The following is a 22,711-nucleotide window of genomic DNA, read 5'->3' on the forward strand; positions in this document are numbered from 1 at the left end:
ATTTATACACCTCTGTGTGTGTGTTTATCTGTCAGCTGGGGATCCGCTTCATGCATCTGACAAACTGGGCTTTTCTTCATGAAAGCTTCTGCCACAATAAACCTGTGACTCTGCAATAGTGCCAAAAAACTCTTTGTAGATGTGATTGCTGATGTTGAGTAGCAATCTCAACTAGAGCAGCTTATATCATCAAGGTGGTGGGGAATTCAAGCAGGGAATTACTCAGAATAATTGTCAGAGAGCTGTGGGTGAGCAAAGGGAGTGATAGGGAAAACGTTTCAGCTTCTGAAGTAGGCTAAAGCTGGCTGGGCCTAGCCGAGCCTTCCTCAGTTTTGTATAGCTCCACTGTTGCCCAAACCTGGGAGTAAATTCTTTTGTGGAACTTCCTGATCTAGCCAGGTGAAGTGTGTCCCAATTCCTGCTAAGTCCCTTTGAAGATTTAGCCTAAGCTGACGATCTTTTCCCGAACAGTAGCCAATAGGGAAACAGGAAGTGTTTGTATACTGTCTTGCACAAGCTTAGTGGAGGAGGTTAGCAGGTGAAGAGGTTTGCGGCTAAGCCGTTTGCTGTGGAGATGCCAGCAAGTTGCATTATGAGATTGCAAGACAAACAGGCTGAAGCTTAGATGCAGGAGACAATCCTTCCTTTACCTACTAGCTCCCAAGTGCCAGGGGAGGTATCAGCCAGTTCCTTGCCTGGAACATGCTGCCACCTGGTACTGGGAGAGTAGGCCACATGCACTTCAGGGTTCTCCCCCCCTTAAAAAAGCCCAGTGCGTATATTTATTAATTTAAACATCTCACTAACTCTAACTCACACCGCTGAAGAAGTCAGCTAGTTCTCCATTTAAAATTGAAAAGTAGCTTACATCTCCAGGACTACATGTGTCTGAGCTGAAAACCTTTTTTTAAAAAAATCAAAATCTCTAACATTTTCCTGCATTATTATGATTATTTTGTGGTCTCATAGATCACCTGAATACATTGTGGACCACAGTTTTAAGAGTCCTTGCTTACGCACCTTTGGAAGAATAATACAGGGACTCTTCCTGGATCAAGGGACTGGGATGGTGCAAGTCAAGGATCTCAGCTTTCAACTAGTGCACAGTTCGAAACTCCTTTACTGACTAGGGAAGCACATTCTGCTGAGACAGACAGACAACCTGCATTTATGAAAATGTTCTGTACCTGTTACCTGTGCAGCCTTTTTTGGAAATGTGCGACTCAGCTGTGGAGTATGGGAAAAATAATAAAGAATAATGAGAGCGCCTCTGAGAGTACATTTCCTTTCCCAGTGAGTAACCACAGCCAAGGTACAAGCAGCTGGGAACGGGATCAAACTCTGTGGCTTGAGCCACAGCACCTCTCTTATTAGAAACGGACCTGGATGTTGGCACATTCAGGAGGCCTCTTTTGCGAAACACAGCCAGTAAAAGCAGAGCCCAGTTGCTTCCTTGCTTGTGTCACCAGCAGCACGTAAGACACAAAAGCTCCATGAATCAGAGCGTCTGCAAAGCCAGGCTACTCCTTCTCCCCTTTTCACACCCTGCCTCCTTCCCGCCTCCACAGCCGGAAAGAGGAGCAGGTCGGGAGCTGCCAGCTCCAAGCTGACACGTTCTGGGAGGCTGTTGTGCAGTGCAAGGAAAGGTTTTCCCGGGAGCCGGTCCAAGTAGGGGAAGCAGAGGGCACGGGAGGAGAAAGCAAAGCCAGGCAGGTAGAGCTACTCATCACCACACAGGGCAGGCCCTTGACTAGGCTAGGCTAGACTTTGGGTGGGTGGGGGATTAGATGTCAGGAGGGGAATGCAGGGTTCCCAAGCCCCTCTTATCTGGAAGAAGGAGGGAAATTTGTATGGGAGAGCTAGCAGGTGGAAGGTGTGTGTGTGCTTCAACCCTTCCGTGCTTATTTTTCAAAAGTTTTTTTATTCCCCGTTGAGCCCCAAAATCAGAAATGAGAGATGGAAAAACAGCTTCCAGGGAATTTGCAGAGTTAAGCATTCCATCCACTCACTCACCAATCCTCTCCTTCATTACCCATTATCTGAACAGATGTGGGGTGTAGTGGTTAAAGTGTTGGATCAGGAGACCGGGTTAAAATCTCTGCTTAGCCATGAAGCTCACTAGGTGACCTTGGGCCAATCTCAGGGGGTCTTAGACCCCTTACCTTTTTGGGAGCAGGATCCCAGCAGGCTCCTTATGTCTCCTGCATCCCATGAGCCAATCAGCATGAAAGAGGAGTGTGTTAGCTACTGAGAAGAGTCCTCTAACATGCTTCCCTGTCTTTTCCTGCTGATTGGAGCCAATCAGAGAGGAGGTAAGTCAGCTACTAAGAAGAGTCCTCTCAGTAGCTAACACCCCCCCCTTCATGCTCATCAGCTCCTAAGGACTTCTGTTGTTATGGGAGAAGGCATTAACAAAGATTTAATTCTCAACCTAGCAGCAAAAAAGGAGGAGGGGGTGTGGCTTTGACTATCATGAAGTCACCCGGCACTTCTGAATTTGCCACTACGCTACTGGTAGGGACAATAAATGAAATAGATACATTTAAAAAAACAAGTGTTTACCACTAGCCCTTTGATTTCCCATTATAAGGAAAAACCTGTGGGGCAGTGCACTGAAAAAAAGGGAAGGGAAGGCTTGATGGAAAAAAGGACTGAGACCTGTTCAGCCCACTGCTCACGGATGACTTTTAGATAAATGCTTAAGACTTCTTTATTCCAAAAAGCCTTTGAGTGAACTGCTCAATGGTGCAGGGGGAGGTGCATTTCTCTGCTTTTGAAACTCAATTCCTAACTACTGTTTCAGTATTCATTTTATTGCTGTTTCATTAAAGGTTTTAACCTGGCACATTTTTATTGTATTTTAATGATGGGTTTCTTACTGTTGTGAGTTGCCTTATGGGCCTGGTACAAGTTAGGGCAGAATACAAACAAACAAACAGGATATAGCCAGGCTTGGCTCCCGCTAATTCAGCAGTTAAAACACAAAGAAATAAAATGGGTCTGATAGCAGAGGAGGAAGGGCAGGAAGAGGAACAAAGCATCAATCAGACTAATAAAGGGAAATTCTAATCTGTTTAAGAATAGAAACGTTTGTGTCAAGAACCCAAATTCCGCTAAGCCCCAAACAGTGACAGATCACAGGATACAATGCAGCTTGCTTAATTACTAGCATTAGCTTATTGCACAAAATCTGTCAAACCATACCACACCTTTAGCATGTGTGTGATATATACATACTATATAATAATATATATGCATATAAATGTGTTTATATTTGCATATGTGAATGTGTGTGTATGTATATCTATATATATGTGTGGGTGTATGTATAGTTTTTTCCAGAAGCTATAAACAAACAAAACCCCAAGGACTACTTTCACCGGCACCCATCCATCTTCCTGGCAGGTGCCACACATCTTTTTTTTAATTCTCTGGAGAGTGTTCCCAGACTGCTCTGCTCTTAAAGGGCCAGAACACACCAACTGCATTCCTCTTTTCTCATGCATAATGATCACATCTCTGCATATAATGTAAGAAATGTTAAGTGCAATTATTTGAAGTATAATTAATTAGGCAGCTGAGGATAAAAGAGGGAGGTTGGGGATGGTTATTTTTAATTGCCTATACAGAGATATGCAATAACAGACTTTGGAATGCAGTCTGTTTTGTTGAGTAGAGAGAAAATGCTAATAAATATGTATCTTTTTTCACCCTCCTCCTTTTTCTAATCCTATACTTTCCCCTATTGCCTTCCAGCCAAGAATCTCTGAGCAATTAAAAGAGCTCTAATTAAGCATGAAAGAAAATATAAAGCCAAGGCAAATTAAAGTAATGAGTTGTTGGATGGCTGAGTTGGGCGTGGAGGGAAGGAAAGTACAGAATAATCCTTCAAGCCCTGAGTGTAGCTGTCCCAATGACAAACTGCAGGATGAAGACATCCTTGTGTTCAGAACTATGCACATTAAAAACACACACACACAGGGAAAAGGTATATTCTGCACATCTCTGGGACTGGAAACTCCGCATCCTGATAATTTCAGCTTTGTTTTAAATCTAAAAAAATACAAAAAGGGGTTGGAGGGGAAGGCATCGTCCAGAAGTGTGCATGATTAAATCAATATGTTCTGTATCACACATTGGCAATGGAGGGTTGCCATCTTTTCAACATGCCATTGTAACTCTGCCCTTGCCAGTAAACTGATGTGCAGGCATTAGCAGATGACCATGTTCCACTCCAGGCTGTGAAAAATTTCACTTACTTATTTTTCATAGATCAAACTGCTGCTAAACGCATAGGCACAAGCCTTTTGGCAACCCTAAGTGGAAGACTTTCAAAAAGCCACCTTATGGTGTGGTTGGAATTGCTACCTTTTAAATGTTCCTGCACTTTAAAAACTGCAGCCTGACACATAGATATTATGCAGGTGAAGCTTTTCACAGCATGGAAATGAGAGGCAGGAAAAGCATCATCTGTTAGTTTTTTGTGTGTGTCAGGCTACAGTTAACAACATGGGAACAGGTCTGGTAGGCAGCTGCACTGCAGAAGGAGAATGAGGGTGAGATGTTGCTGTTTATAAAACATAACACAATAACCTTGCTGTACAAAGACAAATCCTATGTACTTTAGTGTTGCCAATTTTTTAATCAGCCATTGCCCCTGTGTCTTTAAGAGCAGCAGCAACTAGTCATTAGCTGTACAGACCAGAACATTCTGCTCCCACCACCTTTGTTCTTGGGCTTTTCAGTCTTAAGCGCGCTTCATCTATGTCCAGAAAACAGCAGGTGAAACTTTTTGCAGCATAAGCTACTGTTAAAGGCAGCACTACACTGGCCAATGAAACGGTGGCAACTCTAAGAGACAAGTTTCCATTGCTCTACACAAAAAGCTGACCATCACCACTTGGACTGCTCTTTGTTTTTACCTTTTGTGCTTTTAATAGCAACTTGATTAGTAGGTGATAATCCTTAATCCTATGATATGAAAAAGCTTCACCTGTTCGCTTCTGCAGTTCAAACTGCTGTCAAAGTCACAGACCAGTTGGCAACCCTAATTACTACTACTAAAGAGAAGAGAGCCTGACTGCCTGATTAAATGGGGATATGCAGATAGACACCATCTAGGATAGCCACCCTGGGCTTCTCCTGGGAGGAAGGGTGGGATATAAATCCATCCATCCACGGGGAATATTTTGTGCCATCTGCAAAAATCTGCTGGAGTCACAAGAACTTCAGGTTGCTTTTTCTTTTTAGTTGTAACATAACTCTCACCCCATCATTGCAAATATGTAAGTAACAAAAAGTCTGGAGGCTCAGGCGCAAGGAGTCAGGGGAGAAATGAAATACGAATTGCTAATTTTCCCTCAATCTTTTGGCTTTTCTTTGCCTCAAGGTTTCTCTAGGTCTGTCTCACATTTTTCACAAGTGAAGGCAACAGTCCCCCATATAAGCATATAGAAGCCCAACAGGCTTATCAACTACAGGAGAGCACAAGGGCTCTTGCCAGCTTTCCTGGCAGGGCTCATTCAGAGCCAAGTGGATAGAAAAATGCTGACCTATAACTACACATTCCCTTGCCTGCCTCTTTCCCTGGAACAGAGAAGAGGTCAAGAGTCAGAACTGCAAGAAGCTAAAACCAAGATTCCTGCTCTTCTGCACAGAGGCGGCTCAAGTGTTGCCTGAACTAAGGAACTTGATACGTCGCACCATATCACCTAAAGGGAGAGAAGAGAAGAGAGGGCATGGCATGGTTGGGGCTGCCCCAGGCCTGCCCAGGCCTGCCTGGTGCCTGGCAACCCTCAAGTAGCTCATCCTTTTACAGGCAGGATTAGCTTTGTTTTTGATGGAGCCGTGGTGAGGTCAGCACTGAGGGAAGTGGGTCAGAGGCAGGACCTTGTATGACTTCAGGCAGGCAAAAAATTGTGGAGGAAAAGCTAAGGGAGGAGAGGGAGGAAGGGGGGGTTCTTTATCGTCTCCAGCTTCTCTAAATTTAGCCAAAGATGGCCACATGTCCTACTCTAGAGATCACTCCTCTGTTTGAAGGCGTTCTGTATTCAAAAGGATGTCCAGCCCAAGCCCTGTTTAAAGATAAAGAAAGGAGAGCTGGGGGGGTGTCTCAAAGTTGCCCATCCACAACTAGCAGCACTTGAAGAGCCGACTGAACAGGCACACTGGTTCTGGTCACAGTCTTCCCCACTAGGGTGAGATGAACTGCATTTCTATTTAAATTAAGTTTGCATCTGTACATGCAAGCTAGTATATGCACATTTTAATGCAAATCTGTGCCCTCTTTTATCCTCTCCAAGGGGCTTACAACCACCTTATTGAAGAGTCAGGTGTAACCTTTACAGAAGTCCCTCTGCGCCAGTCCCAGATGTGTGAATCTATTTGGGATTGCTCAGGTTATGACGGCAGTGCAACTCTGATATGCTCAGAGGTATGAATTCAGTTACTGTGTTTATATAGGTTGTGAGGCTCAGTCCCAGCACTTGGATGAACCTGTGCCCAGATGACGGCCTCGCTGTTCCCAAGAACATAGGTGAGTTAATGGACTAGCAGGACCAGGTTAGGGTTGCTGAATATTTCCCGCCCCACTGAGCTCTTGTGCCTTGCTTGAATAGCTGCTTGAAATGGAGAAATCAGCAGGTGAAGCTTCTGTGAAGGTGCTATGATGGGGAAGCCTTGCCTGCTGACTTTCTGCCTGTTGTGTTGCTGTTAAATGGAAACAAGTGCTCCCCCACACACCCCTAGTAAAAACAAACAACCCCAAAACAACCCAACTGGCAACTCTACCTGTACCACTACCCAAGCACTGCCTCTGCCATTCCCCAGCCTAAAAATTGGCAAGCTGGATGAGTGAACCTTCTGAACAACTCATTGGCCTTATGGGGCTGGCAGCTGGCCTAGTTAGATGCTCTCTGCTTGCTTTTACCCAGGCATGGAAATTCAGAAGGGAAAATCCCCTCTGCCTGAGATGTTAAAAACGAGGAAAAGAACATGTATCCTTTCATCAGAAAGTGGGGAGTTGAGTCACTTGGATGCCCTATGCTTCCCTGGCTCTCCTCCTTCTCCTCACCAGTCTTGACAGCTGCCTCAATAAGGAGGAGGGGGAGGCAGTGGGGAGTATCCCTGCAGAACCAGATGTTCAGGCTGGCCTTGGAGCCTGATCCCAGCTGTTTTTGTTGCCTCTAGTTATTACATTACAAACTGGAGGGGGGGGTTCTCTATGGAGAGTGGCATATCGACTATATTCAGAATGGCAAGGTACATATGCCTGAGTCCTTTTCTGTACTGCCTTCAAACTCCTGGCCAATCCCTGATGCAGCCCCAAGACAGCCAAGGGTTGAAAGACTGGCTTAGCCATTGGGAGGCCTCTTGTACAAGTCTTATCAGTTTCCTGGCTACAAAATGGGAATACCTGCACCGCAGGTTGTTGGAAGAACGGCTGAGCCTGGAGACAGACAACAAGTTTCAAGAGAGCTGAAAGTGGTTTAAGAGAAGATTTGCCCTGATGATACGCACATTGATTTATTTTTCCTGCCTAACATCTCTAATCTCTTGTGGGGTTTTGAAACAATAGAAAAGCTTGAAAGACTTGCTTGAAAGACTTGCTTGAAAGACTTGCTTAACAGAGGCAAACACATGATAAGTGTACCACAATGAGCACCAGTCCATCTTCCAAACAACCTATATTATAACACTCTGGGGGGAAAAACCCCATCTTTCTCTTCTCTAGCTTTTGTCTGCAGCTATGATTGTACTTCTTAGCTTGTTCATAAATGATCCTGAGTTAGGCAGCCAAGTTTGCTGATAATACCAAATTGTTCAGGCCGGCTAAAACAAAAAGGAATTGTGAGGAGCTCTGAAAGGATCTCTCCAAACTGAGTGAGCAGTCAAACGCAATTCAACGTAAGCAAGTGCTTTATCATTTGTTTACTGCCATGAGCTCCCTTTGGGAGGAGGGGCAGGTTATTAATAAATAATAATAATAATAGTGATGAACATGGAGGGGGGCAATCCTGACTTTATATATACTAACGGGGTCTGAACTGGTAGTGACAGAGCAGGAACAAGGCTTTGGGGTCCTAGTGTATAGCTCAATGACATCCGTCAATGCAGTATCCAGCTATAAAAAGGCAAATTCCACATGAGGGATAATTGAGACAGGACTGAAAATAAACTGCCAATATCATAATGCCCTTATACAAATCTATGGTGAGATCACACTTGGAATAATGTGTACAGTTCTGGTCACCTCATCTCAAAAAGGACACTGTAGAGCTGGAAAAGGTTCACAAGGGTGTCCAAAATGATCAATGGTGTAGAGCAACTTCCCTGGCACAAAGTTTATAACACTGGCGGCTTTTTGGTTTAGAGGAAAAGGAAAGTAAGAAGGGACATGAGAGAGGTGTGTAAGATGGGCAGTGCAATCCAACCCGTGGGAATCCGGCAGAAGGGGGGCTGGCAGAGGAGGAGCTGGCGGGAAGGTCTGTGGCATCCATTTTGTGTTCAGGAGCCGCTGGTCTGGCTGAACGTGGGCTCAGCCGGGAACTGTGCACAGGGACCAGAAAGTGAAAGCTAGCTCTCACCAATACCCCTGTTGAGGAATAAGTGCTCTCCATAGACTTCCACTGTAATTATTTTCTTAAACTGACCTTTTCCCCACTGTAATTTTGGCCTGGATTGGGACCTGCAGGAGTGCTCCAAACAGGAGTTGGATGTTGCACAAGCCCCCCCTTTGGACCCTCCTCTGACACGCCCCTGGAACACCCATTTTTTGGGACTTCTGCTGGGCTGGGCTTCCCTGGCAGACCCCAGGCTGAGCTAGTAGGGTCCCGGCTCCAGCGTGGCTGAACCAGGGTGAGGGGCTTCTGCTGGTGGATCCTGGCAGAGCTGGACCCTGCCGGCTTAGCCGGGGGCCCACCATATCCAACTCTCCTCAGCCTGGCGTAAATACAAGTTGGATTGCACTCTGAGTATGATGTGGAGAAAGTGGATAGAGAGCAGTTTTTCAACCTCTCCCACAACACTAGAACCTGGGGCCATCTAATGAAGCTGAATGTTGGAAAGTTCAGGACAGAGAAAAGGAGGTACTTCTTCACACTGTGCACTGCCAAACTACGGAATTTGCTCCCAAATGATCTGGTGATCACCAGAAACTTGGATGGCTTTAAAAGAGGATTAGACAAATTCATGGAGGATATCGGTGGCTGCTAGTTCCCTGGGAAGAGGGACTGATTGTTAAATCACCCTGGAAATCATAGCTCTGTGAGGGGAATAGGAGACTCCTAACAACGCTCACCACCCTTCACAAATTACAGTTCCCAAGATTCTTTGGAGGAAGCCATGACTGTTTAAAGGTGTATCATACTGCTTTAAATATATAGTGCAGATGGAGCCTTTTGGATGGGAAGACAAAAAAAACAAAAGCTTTAAAAAAGGAAATTCTAAAAGCACAATGGCAAGCAATTCCAACAAGGAAAAAAGGGGGGAAACAGCAGAAGAAGCCAATGTGGCTTCACAAAAAGCTTAGAGAGGACCTGAAAACAAAAAAGGACACCTACAGGAAGTGGAAAGAAGGCCAGGCCACAAAGGAAGAGTACAGGCAGGTATCGCGGAATTGCAGGGATGGTGTCAGGAAGGCTAAGGCTCAGAATGAGCTGAAGTTAGCAAGAGATGCCAAGAGCAACAAAAAAGCTTTCTTCAGGTATGTCCATAATAAAAGACAGAGAAAAGAAATGGTGGCACAGCTATTCAGTGAGGATGGCAAAATAATAACAGATGACAAAGAAAAGGCATAAGAACATAAGAAGAGCCTGCTGGATCAGGCCAGTGGCCCATCTAGTCCAGCATCCTGTTCTCACAGTGGCCAACCAGGTGCCTGGGGGAAGCCCGCAAGCAGGACCCGAGTGCAAGAACACTCTCCCCTCCTGAGGCTTCCGGCAACTGGTTTTCAGAAGCATGCTGCCTCTGACTAGGGTGGCAGAGCACAGCCATCATGGCTAGTAGCCATTGATAGCCCTGTCCTCCATGAATTTGTCTAATCTTCTTTTAAAGCCATCCAAGCTGGTGGCCATTACTGCATCTTGTGGGAGCAAATTCCATAGTTTAACTATGCGCTGAGTAAAGAAGTACTTCCTTTTGTCTGTCCTGAATCTTCCAACATTCAGCTTCTTTGAATGTCCATGAGTTCTAGTATTATGAGAGAGGGAGAAGAACTTTTCTCTATCCACTTTCTCAATGCCATGCATAATTTTATACTCTTCTATCATGTCTCCTCTGACCCGCTTTTTCTCTAAACTAAAAAGCCCCAAATGCTGCAACCTTTCCTCGTAAGGGAGTCGCTCCATCCCCTTGATCGTTCTGGTTGCCCTCATCTGAACCTTTTCCAACTCTATCATATCCTTTTTGAGATGAGGCGACCAGAACTGTACACAGTATTCCAAATGCGGCCGCACCATAGATTTATACAACGGCATTATGATATCAGCTGTTTTATTTTCAATACCTTTCCTAATTATCGCTAGCATGGAATTTGCCTTTTTCACAGCTGCCGCACACTGGGCTCTTCAACATTTTTATTAATGACTTGGATGAGGAGGTACAGAGCATGCTTATCAAATTTGCAGATGATACAAAATTGGGGGGGACAGCTAATACCGTGGAAGACAGAAACAAAATTCAAAGGGACCTTCACAGGCTGGAGCATTGGGCTGAAAACAACAGAATGAAATTCAACAGGGATAAATGCAAAGTTCTACACTTAGGAAAAAGAAATCAAATGCACAGTTATAAGATGGGAGATACTTGGCTCAGCAATATGACATGTAAGAAGGATCTTGCTGCAAAAAAAGCAATGCTATTTTAGATTACATTAACAGAGGTATAGTTTCCAAATCACGTGAAGTATTAGTTTCCCTCTATTCAGCACTGGTTAGGCCTCATCTTGAGTACTGTATTGAGTTCTGGTCTCCGCACTTCAAGAAGGATGCAGACAAACTGGAACAGGTTCAGAGGAAGGCAACAAGGATGGTCAGGGGACTGGAAACAAAGTCCTGTGAGGAGAGACTGAAAGAACTGGGCATGTTTAGCCTGGAGAAGAGAAGACTGAGGGGAGATATGATAGACTCTTCTACATGAAAGGTTGCCACACAGAGGAGGGCCGGGATCTCTTCTTGATCGTCCCAGAGTGCAGAACACAGAATAATGGGCTCAAGTTGCAAGAAGCCAGATTTCGACTGGACATCAGGAAAACCTTCCTAACTGTTAGAGCCATACAACAATGGAACCAATTACCTAGAGAGGTGGTGGGCTGTCCGACACTATAGGCATTCAAGAGGCAGCTGGACAGCCATCTGTCGGGAATGCTTTGATTTGGATTCCTGCATTGAGCAGGGGTTGGACTTGATGGCTTTATAGGCCCCTTCCAACTCTACTATTCTATGATTCTATGCTTTTGGTTAGTTCGTAGTCACACTACAAAGGGCACATTGTGCACTGACAATTCACCTGGGAAGACAAAAGATTTTACTGGAAAAGAAATCCATGGTGGTTTCATCAAAAGTAAGTTTGCATTTGTATAAATTTGGAAATGTTCTGCCTGTGTCTAAGCCTCTGTCCTTGATCTCTGGGTGACATCTCTCAGGAATGCCCAGGAAAGTTCCCAGAGCTCCCCAGGCATGAGACAACCCTGTTGCAATTCTTCAGCAGAAGGGGCAGGCAGAACTCTTCTCTCCTTAGTGTAGTTTGGGTAGGATGACTTAGAAATACCAGGGAAGTTTTCAGAGCTACCCAGGCACGGGACAACCAGCAACTTAGCACTGTGTACCGGCCTGTGGGTAACCTCAGCAGCTATATCAGCAGAATAGCTGCCTGTAGGCAAGGGGGGCTTGTATCCCCCCCCAGCCTTAGTTCTCTCTAGTTTAGCATTCAGCATGAGATGGGTCAAAGGACGGTCAATGAGCTCAGAGCCGCCTGAGATCTAATCTGGGGTTCCGAATAAGCATTCGGTGTGATGCTCTGCCAAGAGTGTGTGATGCTGGGAAGGTGCCTTGTTAACCAGAGACCTTGGAGCAGTTAACTCCCTGCCAGGCAATTAGGGGCATACAGCTTATCACACTGCAAGATGTAGCTGCATTTTATTTGTTTTGTAGGCAAATGTAAGTGCAATGTAAAGAGCATATTTGACTCCAGAAGAAGCTCTTGAAATTGCACTGGTTTATTATGGTCACATCCACACCATACTTTTAAAGAACATGGCTTCCTCCAAAGAATCCTGGGAACTGTAGTTTGTTAAGAGTGCTGGAAATTGTAGCTTTGTAACAACAGTTCATAGGATTCTTTGGGGGAAGCCATGTGCTCTAAATGCATGGTGTGAATGTGATTCCTGTTTTGTCAGAGTATTCCTCAGCAACATCCACAAATGAGGAACAGTCTTTGCAGAAGAACATGGAAGAGATGAATCTCAGTGCCCATGGTCATCGAACAGGCAGAAAACCTAGAGATGCAGAGAAGGCAGCAAATGCTTACTCAGCTGATCCTCTCCATAATGAAATAGCAGAAACTGGTGATACTATAGTCAGAGATATAAAGACCTAGAAGAGAAATCTGCAGCCAATTCACTGCAGCGAAGCCAGAGACATTATACGAGAACACCCAGGGTCACTGAAGGGAAGATACATTGCCAGAAAGCTTTTGAACTGCTTGTCACAGAAAACATTCTTTATATCACCATCCATGAAACAGAGGTGGAGAATGGAGCAAGGCCAAGGTCAATATGCAATAGCCTCTTCACATAACAACATAAGAGGAGTTTGCTGGATCAGGCCAATGGCTCATCTAGCCCAGCATCCTGTCCTCACAGTGGCCAACCAGACGCCTATGAGAAGTCCGCAAGCAGGACCTCAGCGCAAGAGCACTCTCCCCTCCTGCAGTTTCTACCCTTCCTCTGGATCAGGCCAGCGGCCTATCTAGTCCATCAACCTGTCCTCACAGTGGCCAACCAGATGCCCCAAAGAGAAGCCCACAAGCAGGACTGGAGTGCAACAGCCCTCTCTCCACTTACGATTTCCAGAAAATGGTATTCAGAAACATTCTGCCTCCGACTGCGGAGGCAGAGCACAGCCATTGTGTAGTCATTGTGTAGCTAGTAGCCATTGATAGCCTGATCCTCTGTGAATTTGTCTAATCCTCTTTTAAAGCCATCCAAATTGGTGGCCATCATTGCCTCCTGTGGAGCAAATTCCATAGTTTAACTATGTGCTGTGTGAAGAAGTACTTTCTTTTGTCTGTCCTGAATCCTCCACCATTCAGCTGCATTGGATGTCCATGAGCGAGCGGGAGAAAAACCTTTCTCTACCCACTTTCTCCATGCCATGCATCATTTTATACACTTTTATCATATCACCTCTTACGCACCTTTTCTCTAAACTATAAAAAAGCTCCAAATGCTGCAACCTTTCATCATAGGGGAGTCGCTCCATCCCGTTGATAATCACTGTGTTGAAGACATGCATTGGCTTACTGCTTCTGATGGGGGTGTCTCATGCACATTATGAAGCCTCGGAGGAACTGTGGGATTCAACTTCAGGGCTCCCCTACTTCAGAGTAATGATGAGCCTGACCAGATTTCTTGCAGTCACAAGATACTTGAGCTTGGAAAACAGGGGAACAAGAGAGACACAGAGTGCCTCTGAGAAACTGGCTGCCTTTCCGGACATCTGGAAACATGTTTGTTGAGCAGCTTCCAAAGTGGTACACACCAGGGATGGACCTAACTGTTGGGTTTGGCGGTCAATGTCCATTTAAGTGGTATATGCTAGAAAACCAGGAAAATATGGTTTGAAAGTTTGGTGCTGTTGCAATGCTTCAAGATCACATACCATGAAGGAAGATGTTTCCAGGCAGCCCAGAACACCATGGGAAACTCAGCTTGGTTGCCAAGTTGTGACAAAACTCATTAAGCCATGGAACCACACTAGAAGAAATGTGATGGGAGACAATTCCTGCCCCCCAAGTGGAGAACTGGAAGAAGCTTTGCTAACTCAACACCTAACTTGTGTTGCCAACCTTAGATGGAATAAGCCAGAGAATCGCTGATAAATCTTTAGTTTTGACAGAGTATACAACCCCAAAAGGCAAAGCTGTAGTTCTTCTTTCAACAGTTTTATCATGACAAGATAGTACATGGAGAGGACAGTAAACCAGATACCATTGCACATTACAGTACTAAGAAAAGTCAGATGGATAATATTGACTACCTACACACTACTCCTCCGTGGCGCAGAGTGGTAAGCGGCGGTAACGCAGCCGAAGCTCTGCTCACGGCCGGAGTTCAATTCCAACGGAAGGAGGAAGTCGAATCTCCGGTAAAAGGGGTCGAGGTCCACTCAGCCTTCCATCCATCCATGGTCGGTAAAATGAGTACCCAGCATATGCTGGGGGGTAAAGAAAGGCAGGGAAGGAACTGGCAATCCCACCCCATACAAAACAGTCTGCCTAGTAAACGTTGCAAGACGTCACCCTAAGAGTCGGAAATGACTCGCACTATAAGTGCGGGGACACCTTTACCTTTACCTTAGTCACGGTAGTGAGTGGAATGTTAACAAATGGCTAATGGTGATGTTCCCTAGTAGACACTGTTGCCATCACCACTAGGGTTGCCAGGTTCAAAGCCTGAGACTGATCCTGTATCTTTAGAAGAGAAAGTCAGCCAAGCGCAGGTGTTCTTGCAACACTGCAATGGGAAAAACCACAAGGTGGAATTCTCCCTTCCCCTTGCACAACTTTTAAAGATACAGAAGTCCTCTTGGTTGCCAGGCCCAGCCTCCAAGAGGTCTTCTGTATCTTTAAAAGTTGTGCAGGGGGAAGGGAGAATTCCACCTTGTGGTTTTTCCCATTACAGGGTTGCAAGAACAGCTGCACTTGGCTGACTGTCTCTTCTCCTAAAGATACAGGATCAGTCTCAGGCCATGAACCTGGCAACCCTAATTCTTGTCCCACATCTCAGTTAAGCCTTTCCACACTGTAGAGTAGAACAGTCCATGCCTATCCTGTGTGGAAGCAGAAACCTTCAAACTCAAAAAAGGTGTCTACTCTTGGTAAGCCTTGGGAAAGACCTGATCTATTCTGAGATGTAAAGAAGGATGCAAGGTGTTCCTAATCCAGGGATGGTTAATTTATGGCCCATCCCATTGATAATCACTGTGTTGAAGATACAGTGTGATTTCTGCCACCCCAATTTTGTGTGTCTCCCCTCCAAAAACACCTCTCCACTGAGGTGTCCCCTTAGCTGTCCAAAAATGGGAAAGAGGCCCCTTCTTGCTTTGGTGCAGTGCCATTTTAAGAAGGCATTAGAGCTTAGGAAACAACAAGGAACACATCTCCTTCAACTAGAGAATCAGATTAGCTGCAGCTACTCTGACTTACGACAGCTGGTATAGCACAGTGGGGAAGAGAGCCTGGCAGGGAGTCCAGAGTCTGTGAGTTCAAATCCCTGCTCGTGTCTCCTGGGCATCAAGGGCCAGCTAAAGATCACTCCACAGTGAGTGGCTCAGGGGTTACGTGCCCTGCCACCTGTGCAGCCGTGGGCAAGCTGCACAGTCCCAAGGAGCCCAGCTGCCCCCCAGCTGGCAGTTGTGGACAAGGAAGGGGCTGGCTTGTGCAGCTGTGGCAAGCTGAGCAGGCCCTAGCCAGCTGGAGAGGACTAGCCTCAGAGGGAGGCAATGGTAAACCCCCTCGGAATACCATTTAGCATGAAAACCGTATTCATAGGGTCACCATAAGTCGGGATCGACTTGAAGGCAGTCCCACTCTGAGTTACACACCTCAACCTCTGCCTCAAGCTTCTCTGTGACTATGTGCAAAAGGGAGGGGGGCAAATATCACCTCAAAACAAAATTCCACCTCAGATAAAAGTGTGCTTTCTGACAATGCTTGAGCATTGTGAAATACATTTTCTTCTGACACCGCAGACACACGTGAACTTGTTTTGGAACACTGTACCACCCTGAGGTATGTTGGAATTTGTTTTGGGATAGTAAAATGTCCCCCCAAAAAACATTTGTGTCAGGTTTTTTGTGGTAGTTTGTTCTACGTCTATAGGGTTTGTTTCACCAGCATTCCTATAATTGGTATGAGGTATTTTTAATTGAGAGTATCCTTTTCTTCTTCTTCTTCTTCCTTTCTTTGGCCTGAATGTGGAGGGGGTGGACACGCAACTGACAGGAGCCTGCTAGATTGAGATCTGGGTGTGCTAGTGGAGCAGGTAGACATTCTGACCTCTCCCAGTTCCAAAAGAGCTGACCAGAAAAGAAAAGGGAAAAAAACTAATTTGGGGTGTGAAGTGAGTCCACAAAGTGGTTGTGTGAAGCAGCCCTCTAGGCGTATTGTAGAGTCTTGTCTGTGTTACACTGGGGAGCTAAAAAGGCAAACAACTGGACCTGCTTATAGAATCATAGAACTGTAGAGTTGGAAAGGCTGATAAGGCCATCGAGTCCAACCCTCTGCTCAGTGCAAGAATCCAACTTAAAGCATTCCCGACAGGTTGCTGTCCAGCTGCCTCTTGAATGCCTCCAATGTCGGACAGCCCATCATCTCCCTGCTCTAAGAGTAAGTTTTTTCCTGATGTTGTCGAAATCTGGCTTCCTGCAACTTGAGCCTATTATTCCCTGTCCTGCACTCCGGGATGATCGAGAAGTGTGACAACCTTTCAAGTACTTGAAGAGTGCTATCATATCTCCCCTCAGTCTTCTCTTCTCAAGGCTAAACATGCCCAGTTCTTTCAGTCTCTCCTCACAGGACTTTTTTTCCAGTCCCCTGATCACCCTTGTTGCCCTCCTCTGAACCTGTTCCAGTTTGTCTGCATCCTTCTTAAAGTGCGGTGTCCAGAAATGGATGCAGTACCCAAGATGAGGCCTAACCAGTGCTGAATAGAGAGGAACTAGCATTTCCCACGATTTGGAAACCATACTTCTGTTAATGCAGCCTTAAATAGCATTCTTGAGGCCCAAGAAAGAGCCATGAGGTGGCTCTTTCATTTCAGAGCTTCCATGGGTATGCAGGGAGACAGCATAGAGAGCACTTCTATTGGGCATAGAGAGCAAGGAATTCAGGTCAACCAACATCTCCATCGCAATGGTCTTTCTCTGGGGTTTTAGTTCTGAGGCAGGCTCAGTTGTCAGAAGCACCCAGACATTCCAGTGTGTGTTGCAAACTGCCTGCAACCATCCACGTGATGCCTTTGCAAAAGCAGAGCAAGTGCTGGGGGGGGGGGGGGCAGCGGCGCTGATGCATTTCCCAGACAGGGAATGGGCAGACTTACTGAGTGGGCACTTGCCTAGAGTGCCAGCAGGATGGATGCTGCAGAAGGGGGCCTCCTGTTGCTTCTGCTCTGCTTCCACAGAAGACTAGTTTGGTTAGTTTTGTCAAATGTAGTTTTGCTTCCCAAGGCAATTTATGAAGAGGTTAAAATATAATAATAAAAATACATAACTGTATTGAAAACATAGAATACAAACATCTAATCATTGGTGGCACACAAATGCCCAGGAAAACAAAAATACCTTTGCCTAGGGCCAAAATGACATCAGAGTTGGTGCCAGGTGGGCCTCCCTGGGGAGAGCCTTCCACAGATGGAGAGCTACTACAGAAAAGGGCCATGCTGTCGCCGCCCCTCTGAAGCTCCCTCAGAAGCAACATGCAAGGAAGGACCTTAGATGACAGTCTCAGGGCTTGGGCAGGTTCATATGAGGACAGGCGGTGTTTTGTTGGCTCAAACAGAAATGAGGGCAGGATAGAGGAACTTAAAGTTTGCCTGAATAAACCCCTTCCCTTCCCCAGGCCAGGAAGTTGTCTCAACAGCCAGTCGCTCCATACAATTTTCTTGCCTCTGGATTGGCAACTGGAAGAGACAGATTTGGCCCTGGAGCCTCCTGCTGCTGACCCTGCAGCTTAATGGAAGAACTTTGGCGAGTCTCTAGTGTGGCTCTTCCCCCCTCCTCCCGTTTTGTCTATAAAAAATTATAAGGCCTTTAAGGCTTCACCGTAATGAATATTAATCATAAGGAACACACCTTCTAAACGTGTTAATGCATGATACAAAGTGAGACATGATTCCATCAGGATTAATGTCTTCCCAGGCCAGGGTGCCTTGAGCAGGAGCTCATGACAGTGATGGGAATAACAAGGAAGCGACCCAGCTAGACAAAATGCAGTAAAATGAAAATTGATTCCTGGTATATAACTATTCAGGTGATACCAAGATGAAGGACAGCAGGTAAATTTCCCCAGTTAGACGATTCCACCTGAGACTGGATCCCATTCTTTGGAAAGAGGCTGGTCCACTGGGGCTAATGGGGCACTGCCCCAACAACTTCATTCTGCCCCAGCCAGCACCCACCTGCCTGTCTTCTTACTTGCAACCAGTCTGGGGACGTAGCGCTGCCTATTAGCTGCCTCCCTCTTAGTCACCGTGTTACCCTTGCAGAACTCAGCAGGAAGGAGGATTGGTGCAAAACTAGAGTGAGTTGGCTCTGCCTCTCACTGGCCCTGGCTCCACCTACTGTTGGGCTCCCTGCCTTCCGCCCTATCAGTCCCAAAAGTCACCAGCTGCCACTGCCCTCTCTTAGCTAGGGGAACAGTCCATCACCACCAGCTCCACTTGAGCTTTACGGCTTTTGTCTTTCAACTAAGCCAGGACAAGACATTTTGGTGCCTGAGGAGGAAACGCTAAATGGCACTCGCCATCCTGCCAGTTGACACGGGCACAATGATCTGCTGTGATCTTGTCCTGCTGCACAAGCCCACTGGTAGGAATGGGTGGGCTTGTCACATGATGTGACCCATCTCCAGCTTCACACACTGCACAGTGTATGCTTATTCTTCAAACGAAACATAGTTAACTTATGGAATTCACTGCCACATGCCAGGAAGATGGCCAGATGGTTCAGATAGGGATTTTAAGGCAGTGTTTTGGTTTGCTTTATTTCCTCTATGGCTTGTTTTTATGTACACTGCTTAGAAATGTGAACAATTAAGTGGCATATAAATGTCTTAAATAAAAACAAATAAGTAATAAAGGGGGACAAACACAAGGAGAATATGTCTTTCTCAACCACTAGTAGTGTGGCCATGATGTCTCCTACTAAATGGAGGACAATCCTCTATTTGAAGGGCTGTCTGAACTGTCCAAGTTCAGTTTAATGATAGAGAACTGTAAGAAGGGAGAAGTTGCCTGTCCACAATGAACACCTTAAAGTGCTAAGTGACTAGGCACACAGTTCACCTGGTTGCATTATTTCCGAATATGGTTAGATGCATTGGATTTCTGTTTCAATGATACTAGTAATTATGTTTGGATCTGCATCTGTATAAGACAATATATGGTTTTTTTTCTGTGTTCTCTTTGGTGGCACTGGCTGACATGTCCAATCTAAGCAGGATCGAACTCCCTGTGCATCAGCTGGTGCGTGGTGGGTTCGGTCCTACTTTATGCAGTGTTTGGTTGCACCAGCCAGCTCCCAGTGGGAATTGGCTGGTGTGCCCAATCCGAGCAAAACTGAACTGCTTTCTGCAGGGTTCAGTTGCGCCAGCTGATTTCCAGCAGGAGCTTGGCTGGCATGCCTGAACTAAGCAGGATTGAACTCCTTTGTGCATCAATTGATGCATGGGGAGTTCAACTCTGCTTTCTGCAGCTGGGCCTCTTCCTGTCCTGCACCTCACTTCACATACCACATTAAGTGTGGGGCAGGTGGGCATGGTTTCACAAAAATGGCCTGGCAGGCCAAATGGTGAGGCCAAGTTTGGCCAGAGGTCTGGAGGTTCCTCACCCCTAAACTAGCCAGTTGGCATTACCACCAGCTGGCTCACAGTGCACATTTACAGAACTGATGTTTGTCTTTTTAAGAGTATGATCAGGAAAAGAAATGTATGTTTGTACAGAACAGACTGAGGGTACTTCCAAACCAGTGCCATTGCTCTATAAATCTGTCTTCACTTTTTGATACACATAATAATTACTAAACCTGCTGCATGAGACATAATGAAGGTGAATGCTACTTGTTGGGAGTAACCTTCATTAAGGATTTGTCCTCATATAATCTGGCAACCCTTGAGTAAGTTGTCAGGCCAATAGAGTAGTAATGGAACTGAGGTGACTGAGAGCTGCCAAGAGAGACGCTTGCTTGCCACCTCTGCAACTGGGGCCATCTCCAAGCCAGGCAGTTGGCCAACCCACAGCATGTCTGCTGGGGCAGATGGTGAGCAAAATTAGCTGTGCAGCCTGATCCTGCACATGTTTATTCAGAGGGAAGTTCCACTGCATTCAGCAGGGCTTGCTCCCAGGTAGGCATGCATACCATTTCAGTCTTTTATTTTGGAATCTGATAGTGCAATACTGTGCTCACCACTCTAGAGAAAACAGCATTAAGATTTTCCCCTTCCAAACGTACCTTGGGTCCCTTTAGAGGTCAAAAGACTTTCCTCATGATCATCATAAACAACAAGTGGTTTGCACTGAACGTGTAAGTGGGTACAGAATGCTGCTTCCTGAGAATCTCAATTTTCACATTAAAAACAAAGCAAGATTCCAGCCCTTATGGCTGCAAATATATATATTTGGGGGGAAATTGGGACAATGTTTGGTGAAATTACAGAAACCGGGGGGGGGGGGAGGCAACTGAATAAGATTTCCAGTGAGGGATTGGGTGGGGTGTGAGAATTTTAGTATTTTTTCCTCTCCAGTGGCCACCAAAATCAGAATAAATTATGCAAATAGCAGAAATGGCAAATAAGTTATGTTGGACAAAAGAATTGTGGCAAATGGTTCAGTTTGAATAAACTGAATAAACTATTGGGAATTAGGGATTGCCTGGGCACTGAATTTAAATTGTTTTTAGTATGGAGTACACACACAAAGAGCCCGGCCTAAAGACCATCATGTTATTTTAGGCTGACTGGAGGCTGCACATAACAACCTGGCCCTCTGAAGAAAGCTGCCTGGCCTACTAGTTGCCAACCTATAGGTGCAGGGAAGACGGGCAACGTGGCACCTGTGGCAAAAGAATTCACTGCCAGGGAGTGAAGGCACCAGCCATCTTTCCCTCCCACCCGCAGCAAAGTGGCTCTCCAGGAAAACTAGTTGCTGACAAAGCCTCAAAGCCTCGTTTTCAGCTCTGGTGATGCTTCTTAGTCATCTCCTCCCTCTTTCCAGTTTAATGAATACTTGAGATCAAGAGTGGATAAGTTGCAAAGCACTACAGGCCACTCTGGAGACATGGCAGAGGCAACAGATAATTGGCATATTCAGTATTATGTAATTAGCACAACTTAAATACCATTTGCAGAAGTGTATCTGGATGCCCTGCTGCTCTGATAGACCTGTAGGGTGTTTGGTCTGTGGCAGACTTTCAGCCTGATCTTAAACATGTCTCCTCCAAAATAAATCCCTCTGAGTTTAATGGGGCTTCCTGGTAAGTATGTTTAGGATTGTGGCCTTATTTTGTGCCATCGATGGGACCTGACAAATAAGAAATAGTAACAACCATCAGTTTGCCCAAAATATCATTGCAGTTCCTTGCGTACTCAGACCAGCCTTTAATTCCTTTTATTTCTCAACAACTCCCGAACTCATAACTGAGCCTGGATACATCAGGTTGGCTACTAGTAGGGATCAGAACACTGGACTAGATCAACCTTTGGCATGACCAGCAGAGCTCTTATGTATGTTCTTCAACAAGTTGTGAGGTGGCTAGGAATATCTCCAACTACTTTGTGGCACCCATTGTAACTTCAAAGCTAGATTACGTGATGTGCTTTGTATAGGGCTGTCCTGAATGAGAGTTCAGAGGCTTCAGCTGGTATAAATGCCACATCTTGCCCTTTTATGGGGGTGGGTTATCTGGATCAGATGATACAGGTGTTCCAGTGTGAGTGCAGTCTCCCTGTTGCCTTCCAAGCTCAGTTGAAGCTGCTGGTGACCATCTACAAAGAATCCCTAAGCACAGGGCCGGAGCCAGGCATGACTGGGGCCTTCAGCATCAGCCTGCCCTGGGCCCACGGTGCCTGCATAGATGCCCCACCTACATCACCCGTCACTTCATGTCATTCCCTGTGCACTTCGCATGCATGGCTGCCATCAATCAAGATGGCAGTGGGGGCTTCCCTAACAGGCTGATGCCCCCACTGCCATCTTGGTTGATGGCATGCATGCACACTACGCTACGCACGAACATGTCTGCTATCAACCAAGATGGCAGCAGGGGCAGTAGCCCCTTAGGGAAGCCTCTGCTGCCATCTTGGTTGATGGCAGGCATGTGCACGCTGCTCAGCTCAACTCCACAGAGATATCTCAGCTCCAGAGAACCACTTCGAGGTTCCTTTTTAACAACATTTTTTTAAAAAAAGATAATTATCTTAAAATGCATGCAGGTGTCACTTAGGAAAGTTATTGTCTCTATTTCACTGTGAAGAGATATGTTTCTGGCAAAACTCTGACAGGCATGTAGAGTATTTCTTATGATTATTAAAATACTTCTTACAAATGCGATTGTTTGTTCAGGTACACATCCTTTCTTAAGTGGTATGGCTTCAGAGGCTGTGGGAGGAAGCCAGAGCTGCTATTGGCACACTGTGCCCTCCTAACCCAATTCCTTCCTTTGGCCCCACCCCTTTTCTGGATGAACCTGGCAAATTCCAAGGCACTTGGCTTCCACCAACT

At 45.8% G+C, this 22,711-nt stretch overlaps 1 protein-coding gene and 1 long non-coding RNA gene across 5 annotated transcripts in view; one reads left to right on the top strand and one right to left on the bottom strand.

The window, feature by feature from the left end:
• The window catches only part of FAM178B (family with sequence similarity 178 member B), a 255,029-nt gene that overhangs the window by 19,284 nt on the left and 213,034 nt on the right, over positions 1 to 22,711 (bottom strand). The window lies entirely within an intron of this gene.
• On the top strand, positions 3,451 to 22,482 carry LOC133368627 (uncharacterized). Its single transcript, XR_009758710.1, has 3 exons — positions 3,451 to 3,530; positions 6,463 to 6,535; positions 20,944 to 22,482. It is a non-coding gene; the product is annotated as an uncharacterized LOC133368627 (long non-coding RNA).

Source organism: Rhineura floridana, chromosome 12, assembly GCF_030035675.1.
Source record: "Rhineura floridana isolate rRhiFlo1 chromosome 12, rRhiFlo1.hap2, whole genome shotgun sequence".
Classification (NCBI taxonomy): Eukaryota; Metazoa; Chordata; class Lepidosauria; order Squamata; family Rhineuridae; genus Rhineura; species Rhineura floridana.